General features: G+C 35.0%; 1 long non-coding RNA gene across 2 annotated transcripts in view; it reads left to right on the forward strand.

Annotated features, from left to right (window-relative positions):
- Window positions 1-2,298: 2,298 nt before the first annotated feature.
- The window catches only part of LOC139084541 (uncharacterized), a 54,177-nt gene continuing 28,612 nt past the window's right edge, over window positions 2,299-27,863 (forward strand). For both annotated transcript variants that reach the window (XR_011541997.1, XR_011541996.1), the window contains exon 1: window positions 2,299-2,421. This is a non-coding gene — a long non-coding RNA (uncharacterized lncRNA). The remainder of the gene's footprint in view (window positions 2,422-27,863) is intronic.

The raw sequence follows: 27,863 nt of genomic DNA on the forward strand, positions 1-27,863 counted from the left end.
TGCTAGCTACACAACCTTGGGCAAGTTATTTAAACTCTTTGCATCTCAGTTTCCTTAGCTATAAAGTGGACTTAGAATAATACCTGGATCATATTATTTTTCCTTCCTATTTCCCAATAAAAACATTCTACGGCAGATCAGTGAGGTCTACTCTCAGACCTCCCGAGAGTCCACATTTGGAATATCCTTATTTTAGACTATAAGCCTCCGTTTATGCTGTTTTTCTTATTAGGAATGTCTTCCTCTTGCCTCCCCCATCTCTTATTTAAAGTTGTTATGTTTTAGGATTAAGTCTGTTAATTGGCTTTTTCCCTTGCACTTTCCACTACATCTTGGCTTCTTTTTCGCGTGTCTCCTTACTATCTGTGATCTCTTGAACTTTCAGCCACATATCATATGTTATGCTCATGCACTGTGGTAAATATTTATCCAATAATATTGTTAGAGCAAGGTATATGATTTTTTATTTTATGCTACACTTTCGTCAGTACCTAGTAATATTTGTCTGAGCTTTAACCAAATCTTATGAACAGGTTTTCCATGGTCATTCAAACGTACTCAGGATGCAGTAATGTTGCCTGAGACCAAAGATACTATTTGGCAAAAACATCAGAAGGCTTATCTTTATGTGGTAATGAATATAAGAAATGGTCTGAAGGCAAGTTTCTAAGGGATTATTTATTCAAATTTTGTTCTATCTCATAGAAAAAGCTAATGTATCTACTGTGGACTATTCTGTGTGGGTTCTACAGTATTTGAGCTTTTCTATCCCTGCCACCAACAATTTGGCAGGCATAGTTGGCAGAATGGTTCCCTTAGCTTCATTTCCATGACTAGCTGGAGGTTTTTGACATGAATCAATCTCATCAGTCCACTTATGAGGCCTATCCATATTTCAGTTCTTCACCCTTTGTTGGATGGAATTCCCTCAGGTGGTCTTGCACTGATCCATTTCTTCCATGACAATCCCATACTTGGAAGCTTTGCTCTACCCTGTGCTCTTTGACTGGACATTTTGTATTTTGATGCTTATTCATTGCACTTGATCAATGTTCATTGGTTTCTTACTGAGGATGATTCTTTTGCCCTTGATAATTACTCCATTTTCCTGAAACTCTTTCACTCCTTCAACTCAGTCCCCATTGTTGTGTGGCCATCTCCACATGGCTAAGAGTTCTGTCCCTCTCCTTTGGCTAACATTATTTAGCACAGTTCCATGAATACCTTGAACACTCATTATGTCCTTGGTGAGAAAATAAATGGAAGAAATTATCAGTTGCTGGGCATTCCATTAACAGAAACCATTTATTACATGGCACTTTGCACTCCTCCAGAAAATTATATTTAAAGTTCTTAGTGATATTTTGCCATTGAAATAGCAATATGTGATTTGGAATCTATAAAGAGAAGCAATTATTTTCAGAATAATTTTTATTATAGTCACTGTATACTAATTCTCAGTAAATTATTCCATGTATGTATTGTATGACAAACAACTTAATCTATATTTGTAGCTTACCTTAGATATTTTGAATCTCAAAAGTCTTTATATTACATCAAAAACACATTTATAAAATAAGGTAAGTATAGATCATGAGGAGGAAAAGTTAAATTATGGAATTCATTGAAATTGCAAAAGATACCATCCTCAAATTTTACACTGTATATTCCTTTATCATAGGCCTATATTAATATGCCCTTAATGTTTCCACATAGCGTCCAATTCAAGAGAACAAATCTTAAAAGGAAATAACAAGCATGGTTAAATTAATGAATACCATGATGCACATAGCTTATTAGTGGCTCCATTAGCGTGTTTACGTGACCTTGGTTGAATCATGTTTCCTCTGTACCTTTCAGTGTCCTAATTATCTTCTTTCTTCACATTGCCTCACATTCCCTCTTCATTTCTGTTTCCTCCTCTTCTCTCCTTTCATTTTTTAAATGAAAGATGCGTCCATAGCATTTATGTAAAGAGGAGAGCTTTGAAGTTCAACACAACAGTTATTTCATATAAACAAAAATGTAAGCAACTATAAGGACATGAGTAGCAAATAGAGTGATAAGAAAACATAAGTAAATTGGCCTAAATAGTATGATTTTGGGAATAATAACAAAGAGAAAATTTTATCCTGACTATAGAAAGAGCTCATTCCTTTGTGAGAATTTAAAATAGGCGAAGTGAAGGGAAGAATGTCTGCATGTATTCAAGTCGAGAAACAATGGGAGGTAAGATTTTGGAGTAAAGTTCCCTATTTAGAAGTTAATTGGCAGTGAGTCATCCTGCACAGTCACAATGAGCCTTTGTACTTACCAAGTGGCTTTTGTACAAAGATCTCACAAGGCAAAGAGATGCAAAGAACGCCCATTCTTATTTTAGATGGACGACAACTAAATCAGAAAGAAGAGGACAGAATAGAGGTAGGTTTTGAATACTTCATTATTATCTCTCAGTAACTTTTTTCTACATTAAAAAGATAAAGTGTATTTTACATAAAATTAAATGAACAGATTTGAAGTGCACAATTCAATGAGTTTTGAAAAATGATCGCATCCGTATCATCCTGACCCCAATCAAGAGACAGATTTTTTCAAGCCTAGAATGTTCTCTTGACTGGAAAGTCAATTTATTCTCCTCTTCCCAAGAGGCAACCACTACTCAGATTCCTCTTTCAATCACAGATTAGTGTAGTCTATTCTACAATTTTATATAAATAAAGTCATATACTATGTACATTCATGTTTCTGGCTTTTTCGTTTATCATAATATTTTTTAATAATCTTTTTTTTTTACAACAGTGTCAGGTTTAAAGAAACATTGTTTAAGACAATATAGAGATTTCCCATATACCTCAAACTCACTTTCCTCTGTTATTAACTTTTCATATTACTATGGTGGATTTGTTATAATTAGAGAACCAACATTGATACGTTGTTATTAAGTAAAGTCCATTCTTTATTCAGATTTCCTTAGTTTTTACCTAATGTCCTTTTGCTGTTCTAGGATCCTATCCATTAAATTTAGTCATCATGTCTTCTTAGGCTTCTTGGTTATGACAGTTTCTCAGGACTTTCCTGTTTTTGATGACTTTGACATTTTTGAGGATTAGTGGTAAGATATTTTGTAGAATGTTTCTCAACTGGAGTTTGTCTGATATTTTTCTCATAATTAGACTAGAGGTATGAGTTTTGAGGAGGAATGCCACAGAGGTAAAGTACCATTTTCAGGATATCCTATCCGGGGAACTATCAGTTGACTTATCGTTGTTGATAGCCTGTCTCAAGTGATGTTTGCTAGGTTTCTCTGCCATAAATTTACCCTTTCTCCCTCTTCAGCATAACAATTTGAAGTTCCTTCATTTTGTTGCATGTACCAGTAGTTTGTTCCTTTGTATTACAGAGTAATATTCCATTATGTGATTATACTGTAATTTAGTTAGTCATTCTATAGTCAATGAATATTTGTGTTTTCCAGTTGGGAGTGGTTATAAACAAGGATGCTATGAACATTCTTGTACACATCTTTTTGTACATGTATTTTTATTTCTCTTAGGTAAATGACTAAAAGTGAAATGGTTGGATCATAAACTTAATGTGTATCTAACTTCATAGGAAAACACCTGACCAATTCACAAAATGGTTGTACCATTTTACACTCTCATGAGCCAAATATGAAAATTTCAATCGGTTCATGTCTTCACTAACTCTTAGTATTGTGAGTCATTTAAATTTTAGCCATTGTAGTGGATACATTATGGTATCTAGTTGTGGTTTAATTTTTATTTCTTTTATGGCTAATGTCATTGAGAATATTTTTATGTAATTTTTGGATGTTTACAGTTCTTCCATTTTAACTGCTTAATTACCATGACACTGCTTTTTCTCCTCTGCATTGGATTTCGTTGACATTCATGTCACATCACTTGATTGCCTAAGAATAGATCAATTTTTGTACTCTTCATTTTATTCCATTGATTTATTTGAGTATCAAGCCAATACCACACTGTCTTGATTACCATTACTTTCCAATAAGTCCTTGAATCAGGTAACAGAAATTTATCATATTTGTTTTTTTTAAGATTGTTTTCATTCCTGTCATTTCTTCACACTTCCATCTATGTTTTAGGATCTACTTGCTAATTTCTACAAAAAGTGTGCTGAGACTTTGATTGGAATTTCATTGAATCTATTGATGAATTTGGTTAGAATCAGTATTATAGAAAAATTGAGTTTTCAAAACAGTAACAGGATATACCTATACATTTGCTTAAGTATTATTTAATTTCATTTCTTTCAAGAATGATTTATAGTTTTTATTATAAAGGTTGTACACATATTTTGTTTACATAAGTCCTAAGTTTTTCAAGTTTTCATAGATTTTTTAAAAATTATTTTCCTTTTTTTGCTGCTAATATGTAGAAATACAATTGGTTTTTGTATATTCCTATTTCTTCCTGAAACATTGTTAGATTGGTAGAATATGTATGATTTTTAAACTAAACAATCATCATCTCTGTTGATAGCTTTACTTCTTATAAACCCCTCTCTCTTATTTTACTGATTAGGACCTCTATTGTCATGCTAAATAGAGGTATGAAAGGGATATCTTTGCCTTTTTCCAAATATTAGGGGAAATGTATACATGTTTTCACCATTAAGTATTATGCTAGGTGTAAGTTATTTGCAAATGTTCTTGATCAGATTCTTGAATTTTCTTCTATTCCTAGCTGGATGAGAATTTTCATCATGAATGTGTTAAATTTTGACAAATAATTTTCTACCTATATTGAGATGATCAAATAAATTTTCTAATTTATTTTGTTAATGTATTTGATTACATTGATTGATTTTCAAGTATTAAATCAACTTTAAATTCTTTTGAGAAATTTTACCTGATCATGAGTTACTCTCTTCATATGTTATTTCATTCTATTTTCTAATATTTAAGAAAATATAAGCTTATATGCCATTTTTGGTATGTATTTTTCTTGTAGTGGTTTTGTCTGATTATGGTTTCAAGGTTGTGCTGGTCTCAAAAAAAAATTAGCATGAAAAATTTCCTCTTCCTCTTTTTTTCTGAAAGTCTGGGTGTAAAATCATAAAAAAATTTCCATGAAGAAAAACCAGGACCACAATGGCTTGTCTGTTGAAATTTAGCATGTATCTAAAAAGGAAATAGTATGATTTTTACACTCAGACTTTCAGAAAAAAAGAGGAAGAAGAAATTTTTCCTACTAATTTGGAGATACAAGTTTTATTCTAAGCACTCTTTTAACTGCATCACACAAACTTTGGTATTTTATCTTCATTCATTTTAATATTATTATTATTTCAAAATGTTTTTTAATTTCTTTTTTAACTTAGACTTTTCAAAATTTTCAAACATTAGGGATTCTCTAAGCACTTTTTTAGTCATTTCTAATATATTTGTATTTGGGTCAGAACACAATTTGTATATTTTAAAGTTTTGATAATTGTTCTTTTGGCCAAGAACATGGTATATCTTGAAGAAAAATCCATATATGATGTGTCTTAAACAATCCAGGCAATAAGTCAAACTTTTATGAAATCTGAATTCTATTAAGAGCCATATAAACAAGTCAGCCATCTCATATTATTGTCATGTGCTATCCTTCTTGTATTTTAAGAAGATTATCTTACTTTGAGTCAAGAACTTTAGTGCAAGTAGTTTATTTAGGAGATGATCCAGAGAGTAGGAGTCAGGGATCAGGGGCTATTAATCAAGGAAAGTGGGAAAGCCAATCTAAGTGTGTGCCTTTGAGATGATTACTGTGGACCACAGAGGTTGGGACCACCTGTACAACATATAGAATGTTGCCCAAACTTTCACTTCCTGAAGGCTGGAGGTGAAAACTTTTGCGTACTTACTGGTTGAGGACTACCCTGGGAGAAATATCCTTGCATTTCCGAGCTGTACTAGTGCACAGAACAAGCAGGTTCCCATTTCACAGGGCAAACCTTGAGGCAGAGAGCTCCCTTGGGTCTAAATATTTATAGCAGGATGTGAATTTAAGCTGACACAGCTACAACTGAATTCAGAGGGGCAGTAGCATATCTAATTCCAGGTCACCATAAAATTTTGATTCAACAGCTTGGGAAAAATCAATTGTTAAAAATACATAAAGACAAATGATTAAGAAAACCAGTATTAGATTATCCTCAACCAATAAAATTAGAAAGGTTATACAAGAACCTGCGACTAGAATAAGAAAGAAAACCATGGGGGGAGAGATCTTGCTAGTAAGTAGAAGACATTGCACCTCCGGCTGTGAGGAAATTCACCCTGCACCAGGACTAGTTGAACTCAGTAAATTCAAACTTTGGAAAACGCAATAGGAAGCTTAGGAGGTGAGAGTCTGGAATGGGATCAGCGTGAACAGTTAAAAAAAAAAAGATAAGCAAGAAAAAGCAAAACATGCAATGGTGAGGAAACTGAAGAATTCACGTGCAAACAGTCAAGACCTTCATCATAGGAGTTTTGACATCTCAAAGAGAAAAGGAAATAGTTAGGAAATGTAATGAAAAGACACTAGGAGAGAGAAAGGAGACTAAAAACAAGAGAGAACTAAGGTAGCCCATTCCAGAGCAAAGCTAAATAGAAGTGTGTTGTTACGTATGTTGTTATTCAAATTAGGGATTGTTGCCAAATGTATGCCAGAGTATACTATATAGGTTTCAATGAATCACTGATTTCCTCATATAGATTTGAGATGTGAGAAAGCATTTAGATATATCACAACATTTTTCTTTGTGTATTGAGCACAAAAGTATTCTATAAGTCTCTCACATACTTAATAAGATCTTTATGAATGCTAGGATATTTAGAATATACAATATGTTGACCATATGTCATTAACAACCAATGGCATATATACATATACACATAATATATACAGCTATGTACTTTGTGTTATACTGAATTTAAATGCTGTTTAGTTTAGAGACCAAAAAGCTAAAATAGTTTAAATTCTCTTTGGAACTAGACATTTCCTAAAATACATACAAATAATTTAATTATTAAATTTTAAAAGATAATGTTCACCATTACACCCAGCTACTAAGTAATGTTTTATATTGATGATGAAACAAGTAAATTGTAAATAGATGTGGTTTTACTTTTTGTGTATGACTGGAATATGTAAATTAAACATTCTACAATGGAAGTGGTCCTAAATTCTTGTTAAATCGCCGTTAATATTGATTCTGTGAACCAGTTCTCTGACTACAGTTGGATATTAACTGAAGATTGAATATGAATCCTTGCACTGACACCATGAACACACACACTCCATTTGCATATGGTTTGAATCATAGCCACTTGTCCATACACATTACAACTTTATGTAGTCTGATTATATTCTCAGGTAAATATTTTAACCAGAAAACATTCATATAATAAAGTATACCCCTTTGACTCTAAACATAAAAACAACTTTAATAGAGGGAAAAAAAGTGGTATCCTTGGGTAATTTAGCTATTTCTTTGTCCTAATTTCCAGTGAGTGCCAACACTCAGAAAAATGAACAATTCTCAATTTAACCCTTATGGAGGGTAAAACCATTGTTACATTTCACTGCCCTCTACAGGATGGAAATATAAGTGGTTTGAGAGGAACTTCCCTTCTACATAATTTAAAAATGAACCCTTAAGCAGGGATCCAGAATTTAAAACAATAGTGGCACAGCAAAGGAGGGTGGGGGATGTAAATTGAGTTTTCTGTAAAATTAACGAATTTGTGAAGACATACCGTACCCAGCAAGATTTTCTCAAACTGAAAGTAAATAGCAATAAAAATGCCACAGTATGATAAGGTGGCAATAACACATGAGAGATTTTATGAATCGTTCAAAAGAGAAGAAAAAGAGAGAGAGAAAATAGGAGAAAGGGAGGGAAAATGTCATTGAAATAAGTGGCTGTTATTGTTTGATCTCAATCTTTCTCTCTTTCTGTTTGTTTAATTTGATTGCTAAAATGAAAAGTGTCTGCAAAATGATGGATTAATTAGAAGAATATGCAGTTGTTTTTTTTCTTTAAAAAAAAAACTTTTATTCTTCTAAGATCCCAACCAAAGCCGTCACTCCCCACAGTAGTGCGTTTTGAAAGTCATTTACATAATAGCTAACAAAAATGTACTCAGCAAACACCGTGCTTTCTAAACACAGGAGATAATTATGTTGGAAGAATGATGTTCCATTGCCATCTCCATTTTCAAGATACATTTATTCTCCCCGTACACAGCATAGAACAACCAAACACATATTAACATATATTGCGTAGGTGTGCGCCATTAGAGTGACAAGGTACTGCGAGTTGGGGCTGATGGGGGCTAAGGCGATCAAAAACGAGGAGGGAAGGAAATACTGCATTCTATTCCTGGCATATATATACCACCTGAATGGTATTTTTCATTATGTCCTGCACTGGGAACATTCTATTATTCCACTGGGAAGTCATAGCAGAAGAGATATAATTATCAGCAGAGTAATGGGGATGCTCTTGCTAATGGCCAGCTATTCAAATATCTCAATATAATCGTCTTGCCCAATCTCTCCCCATTGCATACTCTTCTGGAGAAACTCATCATTTTTTCCACTTACTCCAGCATAATGAATTCATTTTGCATTTTCTTTGTGCGAAATTAAGAGGAATTGCAATATAATGTGTTGACATTTGAAATTCTGCACAGAAAAGTTTAGGCTGGCAATTTAGTTTAATCGCAAGCTAGCAGGGAGAAGCTGCTTATTAAATTAGTTCCCTGTGTACAGAATGTGTATTTTCTTTGTAAACCTTTGCCTTTGAACCTGAATTTGAATTTTTTTCCTTCTTTATAAATTCCAGTTTCCTCAAAAGAAAAAATAATGTGTCCCAAACTGAAGCACTGTGTTCTTTGAGCTTTTTATTTTAAAGTCAAAATTCTTGCACCAAAGATGAGCATTGAGTGTGAGGCCCTTTGGAAACCGAAAAAATAAAATAAATGAGAAGTTGCCTTTAAGAAAAGTCATCAAAGTGTTTTCTTTCTCTGCGACATTAAACCACTCATTTTGGCCACTCTCAGGAAAGATTCTTTCTCCTTATTAGATTGAAGCTATTCTTCTATGTATTTGCTCAAATCTAAGTTTGGGCAACCATTTTCATATTTTCTGCCTCTTATTTTTCTGTTTAGAATTTCAACTCATTTTCTCTAATAAGACTTGTAAACTGCTAATAAAACAGCCTTTCCACTTTCTCTCGGGAATGCCAGCTATCTGGACAGGTGATAACATGAACAAGTTATAAAAAACTGCTATCGGAATCATTGAATTGGAAGATAGTTTAGCTTTCCTCTCATCCCATCCTAGAAGCTCAGCTAAGTTCTAATATTTATGGGATGGCCGGCAAGGCTAAGTGTGAAACCCATGTCATCAGTTGACAGGGATCAAGAAGATGAAGAAAAGGGTGCCTCATTTTGATTACCTTCCTATCAGGTCTCACAGTCTTGCTCTGATTTGCTTCCTCTAAAGTATTTTTATATCCAAACAAATACTGTGTTAACATAGCACTCTAAAACTTTTTGAAGAAGACACATCTGGGAAAATAAATTTAAAGGGAGTACTCATTTAATTTTCTCCAGTCCTTTCTAAACAGGACACAGATTAGAACTGCTGCATCTCTCTGTGAGTTCATTGGAGGCTTCCGGGACTATGGATAAGAGAGAGACACCATGGCCTCCGCTGCAGCAAGGGCAATAAAAGTCAACGTGAGAAACTAACATGCAACCAACAGAATTACTCTGAAGTCTGTGAGAGCCAAAGTTCCACCACACTCTGGATCTGCCACCATCCAATTCACCCCTACTCTTCATCTTATGGGAGATACGTGGGGATTCCCTCCACATCTTGAACAACCCTTGCTAAGGTTATACCTAGCTAATCCATGTTCCTCTTTAAAATTAGTCTCTCACTTCAATTATAATTCTCTTCCAATCTTTTTACATTTATTTTGTTTTGAATGTCATTCTTCTTTTCTTCTCACTCTGCCTATTATCATCAATAATAAAATCCACTGCTATTATTTCAACTGTCAAATAGCTCTGCGGCTATAACTATTGTAATATGAGACTTGTCACTTTGTTTGGAAGATGATCTTTTGGTCTAAAATGTGAAGTTTGCTTCAAGAAAGATGGATATATCTTTTATAGTGAAAACCTTACATAAAAAGATAGTGTCTCAATTTATGTTTGGATATCTTCCATAAGCTAAAGGGAACTGAAAAGGAAGTGAAAGAAAGGCAGCCCACCACAATTCCCAGGGTGTGACAGTGAAATTGCTCTATATGTGTGTTATTAAACTGATTGCGATGCATTGGGGTTTTCAGATTCCAATCCACAACCTATTTTTCACTACTCACAGAGAAGCTAAAGGGAGTAGGGGATATGTGAGTGGCTGCAAATATATATGTTTAAAGCATGCTAATCAGAAAAGAAGCTCTGGTTAATAGGCTGAAAGATGGTCTGTTATTATAGCAAGAACGCTTGATCACAAGTCAGCAGCCTGAGTTCTGTTCTTAAATCTAGTCTTTGCTAACTAGCTATGTGACCTTTGGGCTATGAATCATAAAGCCTCCAATTCACCCATAAAGTGATTTTGTGCAATACCGCTTCCAATTTGAAGCAACTCTAATTATATTATTTGGACTTAAAATATGATTCTGAAAACCAGGCCATTAATAGATGCTATACATAAATTATTATGCATAATAGTTTCATTGTAAATGATGCATTTTAAAGAAGTTTCTGATATCAGGCAAAGAGGAGGTGATATGACTACTTTAGAGGAGGTTCAGTGAAGAAATATGGCAAATAGGTTCAAGCAATCCATCATTAGGGATTCAGTGAATGTCTGCTGCCTTAAACATTATAAAAGATAAAAAACATTTCAAAATATTTGAATTGGTCTCTTTCTGTAGCAGCTTCCTCTTTAGGGGGAGGGTGAATTATAATCCTTTACAAAAATATGAAGCAATGGACTGGCAAAGAGTGTACTTCTATGAAGAAGTGCCAGAGGCTTTCAGATAATGACATAAATAAAACAGTGTTTGGGAACAATTGCGGTCTGATAAAAGTTTTAGAATGATTGGTGCGACTAAAATGAATATAAAACAGGGGAATGCTCAATTCAGGCAGGGAGGAGAGACAGGGCACTCTGTTCTAGACTTCTCTAAGAGGTTATAGGCAGGTTCTCTACTGCTGTGTTCAGTGACAATGGATAATGCGAAGAACAAACTCTAGACACAACTGGGAACTTCAAATGGTTCCAACATATTTTGGAAGACGTGATGACAATAAATACCAAAAGGCTCTAAATTAATAGTTCACCAGAACAGAGGATCTATTAAGATACGCAAACCAGTAGATTTTTCTTTTCCTAAAGACTTTACTATGGAGTTACTCTTTGGTATGATATAGAATGTACTTCCTTTTATTTACAGATATGGGAACCTGACCAGGGCAATTACAGAGAAATATAGAGATTGCAGTCCCTTATAACTTCCCAGTTGCACTATAATAATTTCATTATGTATTCAATTTTACCAACTTTTCCTCCTAGCATGAAAACATGGGTTGATGCTATTTTAAATAGGTGAAGCTGGAAAAAGATAACAAACTGTTTTATCCAAATCTTTAAATTTTTAACAAAAAAATAAATAGGTGAATAAACCATGTGTGGAGAGACAAAGCAGGAGGAAGTTTCCACAGAATTTTCTGTGTTCCTTTAGGATTCTCAGAAAATGATTTACAGCAGTTGTCTTCAAACGATTTTGCTCATGTACTACTAAAAGACTTCTGATAAACGATTTACTTTCTCACAAACTTTTAAGTTGACGTTAAAAGTTTTCATCATAAGCTTATACTTATGGCACAGGTACAAAATAAGTGCATCGTAAATGTTGATGTTTAAATATAAATGGTTTAGTCATTCTACTAAAGTATCTCATGGAATCTAAATACTATGGTTTGAAAGCTGCCATTCCTATGGTGTTAGATGATGTGAATTTCCTTTGCGATAGTAACCTTTTCAGTTTCTTTTTTCACTTGAACTTCTATTTTCATTCTACAGCCCCCATAGAATTTTATCCCTTAATATACTTTTATGCTTGAAAGTACTTTATTGATTATCCTATCATCTTTCTCTGCAACAAAATTATGCATGTAAAATGTAATTTAATATTTTATTTCCCTGACTATGAAACTCTAAGTATTAAAAATTTCTTCTCAATTGAGTTATTACTATAATTATTGCTAATACACAATTGATCAAAATAATATAAATAGATCACAAATTTTGATAAATAATATTAAACATAAACTGCAAAAGTTCATTGGAAATGCATCTCTTAATGAGATAGATGGATCTGGGGTTTTTTTTTTCCCCATTAGCTCATGAATTCATGGAAGAATATTACTCATTGCTACCATCAATTTCCCTTATTACTATCATTATGAATAGTGTGAGTACCATTTAACCTAATGGGCAACCTAAGCATACGTATATAAACACATGTATATATATACTTACATGTATAGAACAATCAATTGCAAAACAATAAGTCCAATTATAACCATCCTTTTGTTAGAAAAATATTAACTTTATTTTTAAACCTAAATAAAAGTATTCATACATATCTCAACCTCACAATATCTCACTCTGAATTTTCATTGAGATAGAGAAATTAATGGATGATAGGTAGGTAGAAAGATAGATAAGCAGATAAATAGACAACTAGATGGATAGAAAAGAAAATCACAAAGTCTTGATATCATTTTTGATTTGGATGATATAAGGCACCATTGCATTCAATTCTTCTTCACTTAATTCTCTTTGCTTTGCTCTCAAAGGACCCTCCTTTATCAACAATGTGCTCTTTTAGAGTAGTTGCGAGACGGAAGAGTCAAGGTCATTAAATGAAAATTGTCATTACACCCCCATCCTACAATATGTCAGAATTTAGAACATCTCAACTTAAGCAGAAATATCACCATTTCCAATCTCACACTCTGTTCTTAACAGAAATATGTACAAGGTAAGGATAACAAGAAAAGTCTATTCTTGTCTTTAGGGATGACAATATTTTGAATTATCGCTAGAAGTTTTTAAATCCTGTGTGATGAGCCATGGAAAGGTATTGGATTCTGATGGGAGAAAAACAGTTGGCAAACAAGAGAATTGGCCTCAGATACTTTCTTGGGAAGATTAATTTTAGACTAAAGAACACATATATAAAGTTGAAGATCTAGAAACTTTTTCCCTGAAATTATTGGTGCCCAATTATCTCTAGGAAAGACCTTATGTATTCCCACAAAAGTATTCTCCAGTATGAAATCTGCTCCAGTAAAGAAGACTCCAAGCCCCCTCCAAAGAATAGGTTCTACTTTGATAAGTCTTTTTGCCTCATCTCAGCATGAGTGCATCTCTCATTACCAACCCCAACAAGGTGCCTTGTACTCTAAATCTATTGTATAATTTAATCCTTCCAATTCTTCCAGATCTTTGAATTGGGATTATCATTTACAATTTATAGCTACGTAAAATTGGGGCTCAAAGAGGTTAAGTTGTTCATTATTTCATTAAAACGAAAAAGCAAGTGTGGAATGCAACCAAATGTGCCTAACGCCAACAATATGCACCCCAAGTCCGCTACCATTTTAAACATTGAAGAAGGCTATGCTTTTTAATTTTTGAGGAATCTACAGCTCTAACACACTAAGACCCTAAGATAGCAGCTTGGACAGAGCTCTTAAAGACACTGAAATTTCAGCCTGAAAATAAAGCCAATATTTGACCCTATTTGAAAATGTTAGCTCATCTTTTTGAAGCTTCTTACTCACCTTGGCCATCAAATTTTGAGTAGAATTGACATTTTTTACTTTAGGAAGTCAAAAAAAAAAATCACAATGTTCCCAGATTTCTTCCACCTGGTTCTTTCCACTTATGATAGTCCAGAAAATATTTTTCAAGTGGAATTTTAAGATTTATCAACATATAATTCCCATGGCTGATGATTTCTTAGAATAGTAAAGATCTTGCTGCTGGAAAATCCTCCCAGTTGTGTACAGGTGTGTGTGAGTATAAGTGTGTTGATGAAATTTGGGAAGTGAGGTAGGGAAGAAAACATTTGCCTTTTTTTTTTGTCCTCTCATCTAAAAAATATATTTTGCCTTGAGAGATTCTCATAATGGAGCAGTCACTTCTGTGCTCTGCTCTTTTTAGAAAGAATGACACACTAATTTTCACTTCAAAGCCTGATAGTTTGTAAACTTGTCTTACACCATTAATTTTGGGAGCCATCTCCCAATGTTTTTCAGGGAGAAATTAACAGTCAACTGTATTCGGTTTATGAAAATAGAAAAAACACTCCCAAAAAATACAAAAGAAAAAGAAAGAATAATGGTCCTGTAAGTGGTTAAAAATCAAAATTCTCAATTCTAGTGCATTACATGTCAGTAAAAAGTAAAACAACAACAGTGCCCAACCTAGTGAAAAACAGGAAAATATACCATAGAGTTAAAAAAACCTTTGTGTTTTCTTAGACAGACACTATCAACATCCAGTTGGCACACAGAAGGTGAAATTGTTCCAAACACGCACATACACACATACACACACACACACACACACACAGTGGATGCCTACTGTTTTGTTCCAGAATTGAAAGCAGCCTGAACTTTCAAAGGCTATTTTTAACAAATTCTATTTAAAGTTTTGGCAGAGTTATAAACTTAATATATGTCATTTTCTAAGGGTGATTAGGCTCACAGGTGAGGTGATGGACTATAATTAGTTTTTGGGTGGTGAACATGATGTAATCTACACAGAATTCAAAATATATTATGATGTACATCCGAAAGCTATATAATGTTATAATCCAATGTTACTGCAACTATAAAAAAAAATTTTAAAAAACCCACACTTAAAGAGATGATGAATAAAAAACAAATCTTATATAAAAACCTCTTTGCTGCTGTTTTCTGACATTCTTTACAATTTCTTCTTTATGCTATCCTAAGTGTGTTGCTCCGCAGCTGAAACCAGTACTGGGCTTCCAACACAGGTCAAGCAGGAAATTACTTGGGTATTCAAGACACACCTACCCCCAACTTCTGTTCTTTTCTCCCACAGCCTTCTCTAAATCTTAGAGACAGAAGGGCCCTCTCCTTCCTCCTCATACCCTAACTGGCTCCTTCTATGTGTCATGACTTGACTCTTGTTTTATATGGAATATGCTGTGTAAAACCCAAAGGAGTCCTATGAAGTAGGTACTAGGAAGAAATAGGCTAGAGATGTAAAGTAGATTATACGTGATCATATCATTTAGACATTTTGGAGGCATGATTTAACTCCACAAGTTTCAGACCACAAAGGTTGTGCCCCATCCATTGTATGATACTGCTTCTCAAATTGATGATTAGGGAACCATAAGATCATTGAATTAGGGATTTGAATGTGTTAATTCTATTTTCAGCTCTGTTGCTACCTTTGGTCTTGGTGAAATTAATATTGTGAGCCTCAAGATACTTACTTAAAAATCATGCCCAGTGATGTTTAAGTCCTCTTTTGTTTCTTGCTATTGCTGTCTTTACTACAACTCATGGAGCAGTAACCATTTACTTACATTGGCTAAAAGAGAGGCAATATGCACATTAATTTGTGAACAATATGTTTTTTTATCCCTGGTAACATTACTTTGAGGAATTATTGGTTTTAGAGATGATGAATCTGACACTATGTTACTTACATAAGTGGCATAACTCTGAGAATTAGAACTGGAATTCAACTGAGGCTTGTCTGACAAGAATAACCAGACTCCTACTCATAGCTTCCCTCTGCCCTGTTCTAAGATTCCTCCAGAAATGGGAGTTCTGAAAATGAAAAGGGATGAATATTCTGGAAGACCCATAGTGGAGTAGAAATTGAATGGTGGCCCAGTGATAAGTTGTCTCATTAGCAATGGTGAAGAGCATGGGGAAACCGGTTGGAGTAATGGGTTATTCTCAGGAACAAGCCCAACACATGTGAGAGTAAATTTAAGGAGTGTAGTGAATGGAGAAGAAAAACATAAACCAACCTAATTTAAAAATTCCTAATATAAAATCCTGCCACTACTTTTTGCTTCTCTTCCCTTATTCAGTGAACTTGTAACAAAGAATGTCACAGTATCCTTCCCCACACCGAAGATTATATGTACATTAGAAATTATAGCAAAAGAAAAAAAAAAAAAGAAATTATAGCAAAAGTCTGTGCAATATTTATAGAACCAAGAGGTAACACTGAAATTCAGAGAGGAAAAAAAATACAACTAAAGAGCATGCTGCACAGGAATCAAATCTTGTGAATCACAGAGTCTAGTCTTGCTCAGAGAATGCTGTCTTCATGATCTGCAAGGTTTCAACAGAAAGAGAAAACTAAAAATAGAAAGTGTGGGTTAAATGAGTGGGATATATAGCTTTTTTAAAAAAAATAAGAAAGAAAACTACTTACAGCTTAAAGGTTTAGAAAACTCTGCTTCAAGATCTGAAAGAATAAATTACATCGAGCTGTTTTAGTGTTTAGTTCTTTATTTTGGGGGAGCGCGGTGTGAATTGATTTGGAGTGACCTGTATTTAAAAGTCTTGGCATTCTGGAAATGGAACAGTGCTATTGCACTTTCCTCCTCCTCTTCCACCTCCTCCTCCTCATCACAGTACAAAGAAGTAACTTTTATACAATCTGACTTCTCAACTCCTGTCTTCTTATTTTCTCAATACAACAGGACAGCCATCCATCTTGCTCTTGCTCCATATGACCTTCCTGCCATCCCTGGATTTCCTGTTTTTCTGGCTTTTTCTTCTTTACTCAGAACTTAAATTTATAGGGGCAGGGCTGGGGATGTGGAAGCAAAGGTTGAGAGAGAAGCCATTAAATCCTGCGGAGCCGTCAGTTGTTCACCGTGAATTTTTAGTTCATGCCTATAACATAATCCTGTAAGAACACAACTACCGTGACTCTGAAGTAGACATTGCAGTATTTGTTTATGCACACACACCCCCCAAAAAACTACCAGTGACAGAAGAAGACATTTTGTTCAATTCAAATTGAAGCAATATTCCATTGGATTGTGAAAAACCAGCTGCTGAATTCTAAGAACAGTGAATAGTAAGTAGGTTTGCCAGAAGAAGGAGAAGAAAAAGGAGGGAGGAGGAAGTTACATGCACACTTAGATACCCACTCAAAATTTCAGGCAGAGGGCCACACAGAGGAATTTAATGGAGCCAGCTCGTATCATTATCTGGTACAGTGTATTAAGCACTGATTCACGAAGTTGCAGTAGCAACATTCTAAAAATCTTTCCTTGAACAGGGTACCACATCATCATCCCATTTGGTTAACGACTTTGCCACATATTTCAGGAAGAAAAATAGAATTTTTGTAAATTACACTCATATTCTCATGAACACATCTATTCTCACAGCATGTGTATCCTTTCTCCTTTGGTTTTTACTTTGTTGCATTTGAGAAAGTGCCAATCCTGCAAAGACTATGCCCCTTTTATGTCCTACCTTGTAACCTCATACATATTTGTGCTCCTTTGCAAGATAAAATCTTTTCAGATGAAAAGCCAGGACTATTTCCTAACTTGACTTCATGTCTTTATTCTTGCTCCCCTCCAATCCATCCCCTGCAACCAGCAGAGAGAGTAGATGATTGAAAACATAATCCCACTCTGAATATCTTTTATCTATGCTCAAAATTAAATACAAACTGGTGAACATGACTTACATGACTCCTCATGTCACGATACCATCCAGCATCTGCAATTTTTTCTTATACCACTTCCTGCCTTGCCCACTCTGCTCTAGCTCTTCCTGGAAATCAGTCATTCCCTAGCTTCTTCTCAAAATCGTCAAGCTTTTTTCTGCCTCTGGGTTTTTTTCCCTTGCTGCTCTCTAGGATCTGCCATAGATCTTTGCATAACTGGCTTCTCTACATCCAAGCTTCGCTTGAATGTCATCTATTCAGAGAGATCTCTCTCTGCTGATCACCGAGTCTAAAGTAGTTCCCACTAGTTCGATGTTATTTCTTTATTGTATGTCACAGAGCTATGTTTCTCCTTTATAGTATTTCATGCAAATTATTTTGCTTTATTTTCTTTACTTGTTCATTGTATGACCCTTTCTCTGCACAATATTAGCTCTAAAATGGCAAAGACCACAACTGCCTGGTAGATTGCTGTTTCCTGGTCTACACACAATGTCTGACACTTGAAAGGTTCTCAATAAATACGGACTCAATAAATAAGTGAATACTTATTTGCTCCTAGGAGTTTATTTTATCACATAAATTCAAGTTTTATAATTATTGGCTAAATATGTCAGGTGTCATCATATTTTAAAGCTTCTGTTGAATAGTAGGAAAAAGAGAGGAGAATAATAAATCTGCATTTATCATAGGTATATTCAAAGAAATAGAGAAAGTCGGTAGAGGGATGAGTATATGAGACTAGAACATCAAGAGTAATGTTTTTTTTTATTGTAGAAATACAGTTTTTAAAAAAATAATAGAACCATAAGTTTACTACCATTGGCAATTATCACTTAAACCTCAGGTCATTATCTGAGAGATGTGGAGGAGAATATGGGTATCCCTTTATAAACTGTCCCTATATCCTATAGAAACTTCTCATACTATGATTGTCAGTCATTTATTTCTACACTCCTTTTTGTCCAACCATTAAAAAAAGCTCAAAGACATAATGAAAATAGGATGAGAGGGGATTTTTAATAAGAGAATTGAATGGTTGTTATTCAAGTACTCTTTAGAGATTCAGTTTCAAGAAATGAACAACTCAACTTGAAGAATTTGGCTAGGCGTGAGGACAAAAACAGATTTTGGGTGGCATACGAAAGTTGTGTATCATAGTTTAAACTTATCTAAACAAAGACAAGAAAGAAATTAATCAAGAGTAATTTACAGAAGTAAAATGGATATGTGCTCAACTTGTGTAAATGTAAGTTTTGTTTGATGGTACTGTCCATTAAAAAATAGAAATTGGAAATTTGAAATACTATATAATGACTTCTGTGGAATAGCCCTATTTTTATATAAAAATTTCAACCAGCTAGTTTTATTCAGAAGTTGAACTTTTCTACAGCTAATTTAAAGGAATCACTGATCTCCATGAATTGCTAAAGTGTTAGTACAGCTATTGTTAAAAATGGGTAAAAAGTCTTCAAACTCCAAAACTTGCTGTTTAAGCCTAATTCTAAGCTCTTTTAAAAGTGTTCTTTCTTCCCTCTAAGTTGAAACTTGAATGGAGGTGGGTGGAGAAAGACATGCCAGGAATTAAGATTCTGATTTTGCAAATTCCTTTAAGAATTGTGATTTGGTTCTTCAGAAAATGAGGTAATTTCTTTAAAATAAAAGTTATATGGCTGCAATTTGCATTCCATTAATCTGGTCTTTAAAAGTTTCCTTTCTCTCCTCTTTCTAAACTGTCATATCACACTACCATGTTAGAAAAATGTTATTTCTTGCAAAGTATTGCAGAACTTTAGAATTAGAGGGGAAATTAGAGCTACTCTAGGCAAACACTCATTTTTGAAATGTGAATCCAGAGGCCAGAGAGTTTACAGGGACTGCAAGGACCTACCTCCATAAGGACAGGACCAGTTCTAATCAGGGATTATACCTGGACATGACCTCAGGGGCCATACAGGTATCCTTAATGAGTCCAGTGGTAAGGGTGTGAGACAATAGGCAGCATTGAGCATTGGAGCCAACAAATGTGCACGCCCATATCTATGAGCTGACCACTGAGAAAATGTATTTCACGTATAAGAAGCTGGATACCCAACTTTGAGACTTGTGATCATGATACATCACATTGATTCTATGTTAACTCCTTTGGTATTTATGCTGAAAATCAATTAGAAGATGTTCTGCATTACACCGTTGTCAAATTGTTTGTTTATATTTCCTTTTATGCCAACTCGTTTTGGTCAAAGAAAATTCTGATCTGCATCTTGGTCTAAAATAAGAAGCTTCACAACATTAGTGAACAGATATTTTCATTTGGTTTGGGAACATTTTTTTCTAGCAAGTTTTCTTTTAATTATACAGTTTACTATTATTATTAAAAGTTAAATGATAATTGAAATTGAGTTATTTATATGTTACTCAACAGCAGAATATTTTTTTGAATATGGGTTTTCAAAATATCCCCAAATCTGAAATGTTTTCCTTTTCTCCTCTAAGACTTCCCTGCCTGTCATTTCAGGCTATCCATAATTTGGCTTTAAGAAAATGATTTTTATTGCTTCTCATTAACTGATCTTTGCTTTGGTCTGATCAATCTCTTTTTTGCGCAACTCTCCGATGGGTTTATTATCAATCCTGAGACATACTTTGCACCACTCCAACAACTTAGAGAACTACCTTGGCTGTCACCTCAGAGCCTGCTTCTTTAGAAGGCTCCTCCCATCACCCATTCCTTGTGCAACCCGCGCTGCTCTCTGGATGGCTGTGTCCCCACGCTAGCTTCCCCAGGATGGCCTTCACCCATTTAAACCACAGCAGTTAGCACTCCAATGGTTGGTTTGTTTGAAGAATTCTCGAGGACAGGAGACATGCCTTCTACTCTCTGTGTATTTTCCATATTGCCCAGTCTACTCTTAGGCCCTTAGTCAACGTTTGATAGAGAAAACTAATCAATTTTTAAAATAAAAAACTCTTAGGGCTTAAAAAGATTCTGAAGAGAAACACACACAGTTTCATTCTTTTTATAGCTTGGAAAGCAGAGAAGCCCTGGTTGGCAGGATAACTGGCTCAAGCTGATGCTATTGAGTGCACTCTTGGGATTAGAATCCTGTCTCCCGAGTACTGGGCCAACATTTATTTCACTTTCTACTACACTCGCAATACTCAGAGATCATTAAGAACAGAAGAAAGAGTAACGTGCCTCGAAGAGTTGATGTACATTCTTGTCTGGATGCAAGACACCCAGGCTTGGCATCCAGAATGTCAGTTCTTAGCTTGTTCAAAACAATACCACCTGAAATAAAGCAACAGGCGGCGAGGAAAGCTGTCAAGTCCCAATTTGCAGTTTCTAGTAAAGATCACAGCAAAAAATAGACTCCAGATTCAACTTGTCTTTATTTCAACTCCTCAAGGGCTCAGCACTAGCTAACTGCTGGAATTCTACGCGAGCACGTTGACCAGCTTTATGCTTGCTTCTCCTCCTGCCTGGTTACCCAATTAGTTCCTTGTTAACCACGCACCTGCAGTGTATTTCCCCTCAGGCTCTGCTCCTCTCTGTGTAGCTTTTAACCCCTTCTGTACACATTGTTTAAAACACTATTAAGATGCCACCCTGGATGCCTGACAGAATCCTTGGAGCCCCCTTGGTTGCCAAAGTAATTAGCTTACAGGGACATCTCATCTAATATAACTGCAAAATCAGGAATAGATCAAACTCCCCTGCCTGTGAAAGCTGCTGGGCACTGGAAATGCAAACGCTATTCATCCAGGTAATCAGGTAACACAGCAACACAGAGAATGTCAGAAGCAAGATATCCAGAGATTTCGGTCACGGGAAAGATAGGAAAACCTTTGTCTTACCAAACCTTTCTGAGCCCCAGAAAGAAAATCCCTTGGGAAGTCAAAAGGAGAATGATGAATCAAGGGAAAACCTCTTGGTGTCATGCTGAAGAATTTTTCACAGCTGCTCATGCCTTAATAAACTCCCAATCTTGGAAATGACCTGTTCTTTCAAGAGAAATGTGCTAGATTGTGCTCTGAGGAAGTGAAGGGAACAGAGTATAGGGACAATAGGCACTTCTAGGAGTTCCAATCGGTCATCAAACCATGTATCTGTTCACTGGCGCAATCTGACCTAAAAAGTGAAATTAATTAACATTAACCCTCTTTTTTCAGATCGTCCAAAAAATAAAAAGACTTTAGGTAACCTTTAGTAACACATTCTATCTTCTGAAAATCTTCACCGCCAAGAAGTGCCTCTTTCCATCTTCTTTATTAAAGAGAAACAAAGATTCAAACTATAAAGGGAAAATTAATGAGATTTAAAAAACAAAAAACATGGCAGCCTACTGAAAACCAAGAAATTGTAGGAGAAACCTGATTATTTCAAGTAAGAAAAACTTGCAAATATAATTTCAGAATCACACAGCATTTATAATCAGGGAGAATAGAAAGGAGAAGTGCTAGAAAACAAAAGCAAAAGTGTCCTCAATTTTCAAAAAGAAAAAAAGGTGACGTAAACATTATAGCTCAAGCGTTTGGCATTGATAACTAGTAAAATTGTCTAACTAGTTATTAAATAATTGATTTTTCCATATCCAGAAAATGAAGAAGTGGTAAGTGAAAACAGTATTTTCACCAAAAATAACTCATGCTAAACTAATCTTATTTCTCTTTTATTGATTCTGTTGCCAGACTGGAAAATCGGGAGTTTCAATAACAATGTTGCTGGATTTCAGTAATATTTTTCTCTTTTTAAGAAGATGGGGGAAAATGTACTGAACATTTGAATAAAGTCAGTGCTGGGTGAACCTTGCTTCTTAAAGGATGAATGTCAACCCAGAGAGCGATCTTAGGGTTCTGTTGCTTTTTTGCACACATAGGCATGAAGTGCCTGCCATGTGATAGAAGTTGAGGAAACAGCAATGGGTATCATCAAGATTGGCAAAGACAGACCCTCTCTTGCCTTCATGGAGATTATGTAAATTTGACTTATTTCATTAAAAAGTGGGTGGAGAATTAGAAGGTTACTATTAAATCCTTAGATTTCACAAAGTCATGTGAATAACTAAATCATCACATTAAAGACTTCAGATTAAAAAAGTTAGGCTAGAATGATGTGTTGCACCTGAGAGCAAATAGTTAATAGAGATAAATGTAAATTTGAAAATCTATTTAAAACTGAACTCAGGGGATGTCTCTTGAGGTCTTGAAGTTTTGAGTGATTCCAAGATTAGAGGAGGTTAGAATGTAATTTAACTTTCAAAATAGCTAATGTAACTTTCAAAATCCTAAATTGTATAAATAAAGGTAAAGTACAGTGTCCAAAACATGGGAAAATTAATTACATTTGTTAGATCAATTTGGAAGTTTTCATTTTATTTGGGGCACTACCATTTAAAAAAGAGAAAATAACACATTAGAAATAATTTAGGGGAAGTCAAGCATGGCAGTAACATGTTTGGAAGTCTTGTTATATGAGAACCTAATAATGAGGAACATTTAGGTAAGAAAATGAAAAGAAGTGGAACAGGTTCATAAGAGAGTGATGCAATTTTTTAAATAGGTTCTTAGGACAAAACTAGGATTAAGTGATTAAAATGACAAAGATCCAAATGTCAGTGCTAATAAGGAAAAGCATAAATATTTACCAACCACATAAAATGAGAAGAGAGGGCTGGTGTTTGATATGGTGGATACTAAAAATGACTAAGGACACTCTGAATGGCAAGTTGTCAGGTATGTTTTAGAAGAGGCTTCTCAACTAGGAAGGATTTTGGCCTAAGTGATATCGAAGATCCTTTCTAATGTTCTAAATCTAAATCTCTGGGACTATGTAATAGAAATATTTTCTTCTGCACATTTGACTTCAGATGAATGTTTCCTCCTGAATTATTATTCTATAACCACAAGAGATGAACAGTTATTAAGTAGGAATGGTTTCTCCAATTTCTCTTGTCTTGATCTATGGATGTTATCATCTTAGAGTTCAAATCCAATAACAAGTGAGCCTAGCATCTCAATCAAGCCACATTTTACCTCGTTTATTGTGCTTTGCTGAAACAAAATGTTAACTTATTCCTCCTATTATGAATCTTGATGCTGTTTTTATCTTCATTCTTTCTAAAAACAAGTCAAATCATTTCATTCTAGCCACATTTTAGATTTGTGGTCAATTAAGCTTGCAGTTTCTTTTAATCTTTGTTATACTCAGAATCATTCCAAAGATGCCATGGTTTATGACCTATTAGGATAGTTCCAGAGATTTCATGGTGCTAATTCTCAGCTTTGCTGGTGTCCAAATTCTAGAGATTCTTTGCAGGAGTTTCTCTAGAGGCTGTTCCTGTCTCCTGCTGCAGAATCCTAGAGGCCGTCTCCTGACTCTGTGGGGTGGAGGGATCCTTCTAGCCTTTCTCCACCCCACCTTTAGAAGTACTTGTTATCTTCAATTCCTGCATTTCTCCAGACTTGTGAGGTACAAATATGCTTCCTTTATCTTAAAGTATCCTTTCAGCAGAATTACAGGGCATTTCGCCCCCATTCTACTTAGTCACTTACCACTGATCCAGCACTACCTCATTTTTCAATGTTTTGTTGATGTAATCTGTCTTGAGTCGTTTCCTATCACGTTCTTGTTGTCCTCATGGGTTTATACTTATATTTTATTGTGGTTTGATTTTAGAAGGAAACAGTTATAAACGTTTGATCTGACAGGTTAAACCAGAAGTTTTATCTTTTGCTTCAATTCGAATACTTACGAATTTTTCTTGCTGTTTTTCACTTAACCACATTTTGCCTCTTATTATTTAAAAATTTGTAATGTTAAAACCAAGGAAATGACAAATAAATGAATCCAAATTCTAATAGTGCATGTCTCCATTCCGGAGAAATTATATATGGTAACAGTTCTTTTTTCTATTTTTCAGTATGTTCTAGATATTTCAACTTACTATTTTCATAATAAGAAAATCTAATAAAAATAACCCAAATAATTTTTATTCCATATTTCTCTTTATGGCGTACTTAAAAAAATAATGTCAAGAAAATAGTTAACTCAAAAAAATCAACTGCCTTAAAAAAATTTCAGAACGTACTTTTAAATTACAAGTATTGGGAAGAATGGGTTATAAAATAAAACAATGTAATCTTATGGAGTGAAAATTTATTGAGAATAAGTTGCTTAATATAAATAAGAGTGATGGAAATTCAGGACTTGGGTATTGTGAAGGTCGCTTTATTTCTTTTAAGGATAGTGATTGTGAACTCTAGATCTGGGCCACTGCCTGCAAGATCATGGGAACGTGAAGTTAAGGCCTGGCAACCTCTGCTCAGAAGATTCGGACTTTGAAGAGTTAATATTCACGTTCTAACTTCCGGATTTTGGTGGGGGGGCCTCCCTTGAGGGATTGTGAGCCAGGTACTCCACAGTCCATTATAATCCCTAGATTTGTCCTTGGTCTGGGCTGAAGGCAGTGGGATCCCAGGGGAGGATTATTGTTAGCATTGTTATTTAAAAACAGAGTAAACAAACAGCAAGGAATTCACTACAGGGAATGCACTGCTTTGAGCTTTGAGATAGGAGGATTCAAATGAGATTTTCAAGATTATATTGCTGGTTTTGCTAACAGAACAGATGTGGATTTAGAAAACAATGATATAAGTTGCTGAATGGCGTTCTCTAAAGCAGCCTCTGCCTTTGCTCACCACACCCACCAAAAGTGAGTAGCTCAACTGACAGGATAACATTTTGTGACATTTTTACCACTTTTGCCAGTTTCAGTCCATTTCATCTTATTCGATCCCAACTATTCTATTCCACTTTATCTCTTGACAGGTCTCTCAGTTTTTCCTGAACCTAGGTCCTTAACCCTTTGGAAATACATTTTTAGTATGTGCTGGCAATATTTAATATATTTAAATTGTTGACTTCAATTTCTTCAACTAAATTCATCTCCTGCTATATATGTACAGTTCTGTCTTATACGGCCTTAAGCTTTCCCTCCTTCCAGCTTCTTCAGAGATGACTGATATTTCATCAAGCAGTTTTAAAAAGATATTTGTTGGGGCAGGCCCAGTGGCACAGCAGTTAAGTGCACATGCTCTGCTCCGGCGGCCCAGGGTTCGCCGGTTCGGATCCTGGGTGAGGATATGGAATGGCTTGGCAAGCCATGCTGTGGTAGGCGTCCCACATAGAAACTAGAGGAAGATGGGCATGGATGTTAGCTCAGGGCCAGTCTTCCTCAGCAAAAGAGGAGGATTGGCAGCAGATGTTAGCTCAGTGCTAATCTTCCTCAAAAAAAAAGAAAAGATATTTGTTGTAAAACAAAAGTAATACTTATGGTAGAAAAATTGGAAAATTTAGTCGTAGATATGAAAATAAAAACTACAATCTTACTAATTTCAAAAATTCAATGTTACTATATTGGTGTAATCTTATTGGTCTTCTCGTAAGTAGACAAATTATTATTGTGTTGCTTTATAAATTTGGGCTCACAATCTAAGCAATTTTATAGTCTGCTTTTCAAAAATATGTATATTGCTCTTTTTAAAAAAGTAATTTCCATTATTGAGAAGGAGCATTTTTCTTATTTCATGCTTGGACAGTAAATTTTTAATGTAAGTACATAATTATTGATTATATGGATAGTTTGTGTTTTTTTAATCATCTTCCCATTTCTGAGCATTTCGATTGTTTCCAGTTATCGTTGTGTGTATGTGTGTGTGTACAAATATAAAAATAATATATATATATAGTACACATATACAATGCATAGAGATGCAAAGAGATACAGAAACAGAGACAGGCAGAGAGAGATAAAGACCTCAAATAAGATATTGTGAAATAAACAAAGACCAACCAAACGAGTAAAGCAACAGCTATTCATTCAGAGTTTGCTATAGGAAGGGAATCAGCCAGGATCACTTCTGTTTTGGCAGAGTCTCAAAGGCAGACAGAGGAGTGGGAAAACTTTATAGTGAAAAAAGAGATTTCAAGCATGTCCTGATTGGAGGCTGTTGGCATGAGGAAGCTATAGGCAGGCTAACTAGAAGCTGGGCATCCTATGTGACTGGCTGAGGATGCACTTTTGTCTTTCTCTGGTTGGTTCTAAGTTGGAAGTGGGGAAGAATTAGGAAAACTGTAAATTATTAACCATGTCCTGGCTATTTGGAGCCAAATGTTACAGAAGTTATTTTTTGGCTTCCTGGATTGTTACCAGAGATAGCAGTCTGACTTCCTACAATTCTGACCAATGACTGGCTTTCTAGTTGGTTATTGTAGACAAGGGGTTGGTTTCCTGGACAGGTTGCCACAGGTGGTGGGTTCTAGTTTTATTTTAATATAAATCTGGCCATTGTTTTTTTGTGTATTCAGTCTCTCAATGTAAACACTCTTTTATTTTTTATTTTTATTTTTTGTTGTTAAGGAAAATTCACCCTGAGCTAACATCTGTGCCAATCTTCCTCTATTTTGTATGTGGGTTGCTGCCACAGCATGGCTGGCAAGTGGTGTAGGTCCATGCTGGGGATTTGAACTCATGAACCTGGGCCAACAAAGTGGAACTTGCCAAACTTAACCACTATGTCATGGGGCCGGCCCCTATAAACACTCTTTTAAAATAATTCAAATACACATAGAACACTTACATAAATTTATTACACCCCAGGTGGCCATAAAAATCTCAATAATTTCTAATTGATATTAGATAGACCTCATAAAGTGAGAGCATGCAGTAAATTGGAAATCAACATAAAAATCAGCATAAAAGTAGCAAAGAAGAAAAAAAGGAGAGCAAAACTGAGAAGGAGAAAAAGAAGGAGGAGAAAGAGGTTGAGGAGAAGAAGGCAGAGGAGAGAAGAGAAAAGAAGAGGGGAGGAGAGCAAACTAGCATCCACAATCCACACCAATGATCACAAAAACTCCACATCATTGGGAAGCAATTGATATTTTTCTATATAGGACAAAATCAAAATGGAAATTACAATTATTTAGACAGAACGGAAGTGCCACAGATCAAAATCCATGACATCCAGATATAGCAGTACTTGGAGGGAATTTTATGGCCTTCAATGTGC

The sequence above is a fragment of the Equus przewalskii genome, chromosome 7, assembly GCF_037783145.1.
Source record: "Equus przewalskii isolate Varuska chromosome 7, EquPr2, whole genome shotgun sequence".
NCBI lineage: Eukaryota > Metazoa > Chordata > Mammalia > Perissodactyla > Equidae > Equus > Equus przewalskii.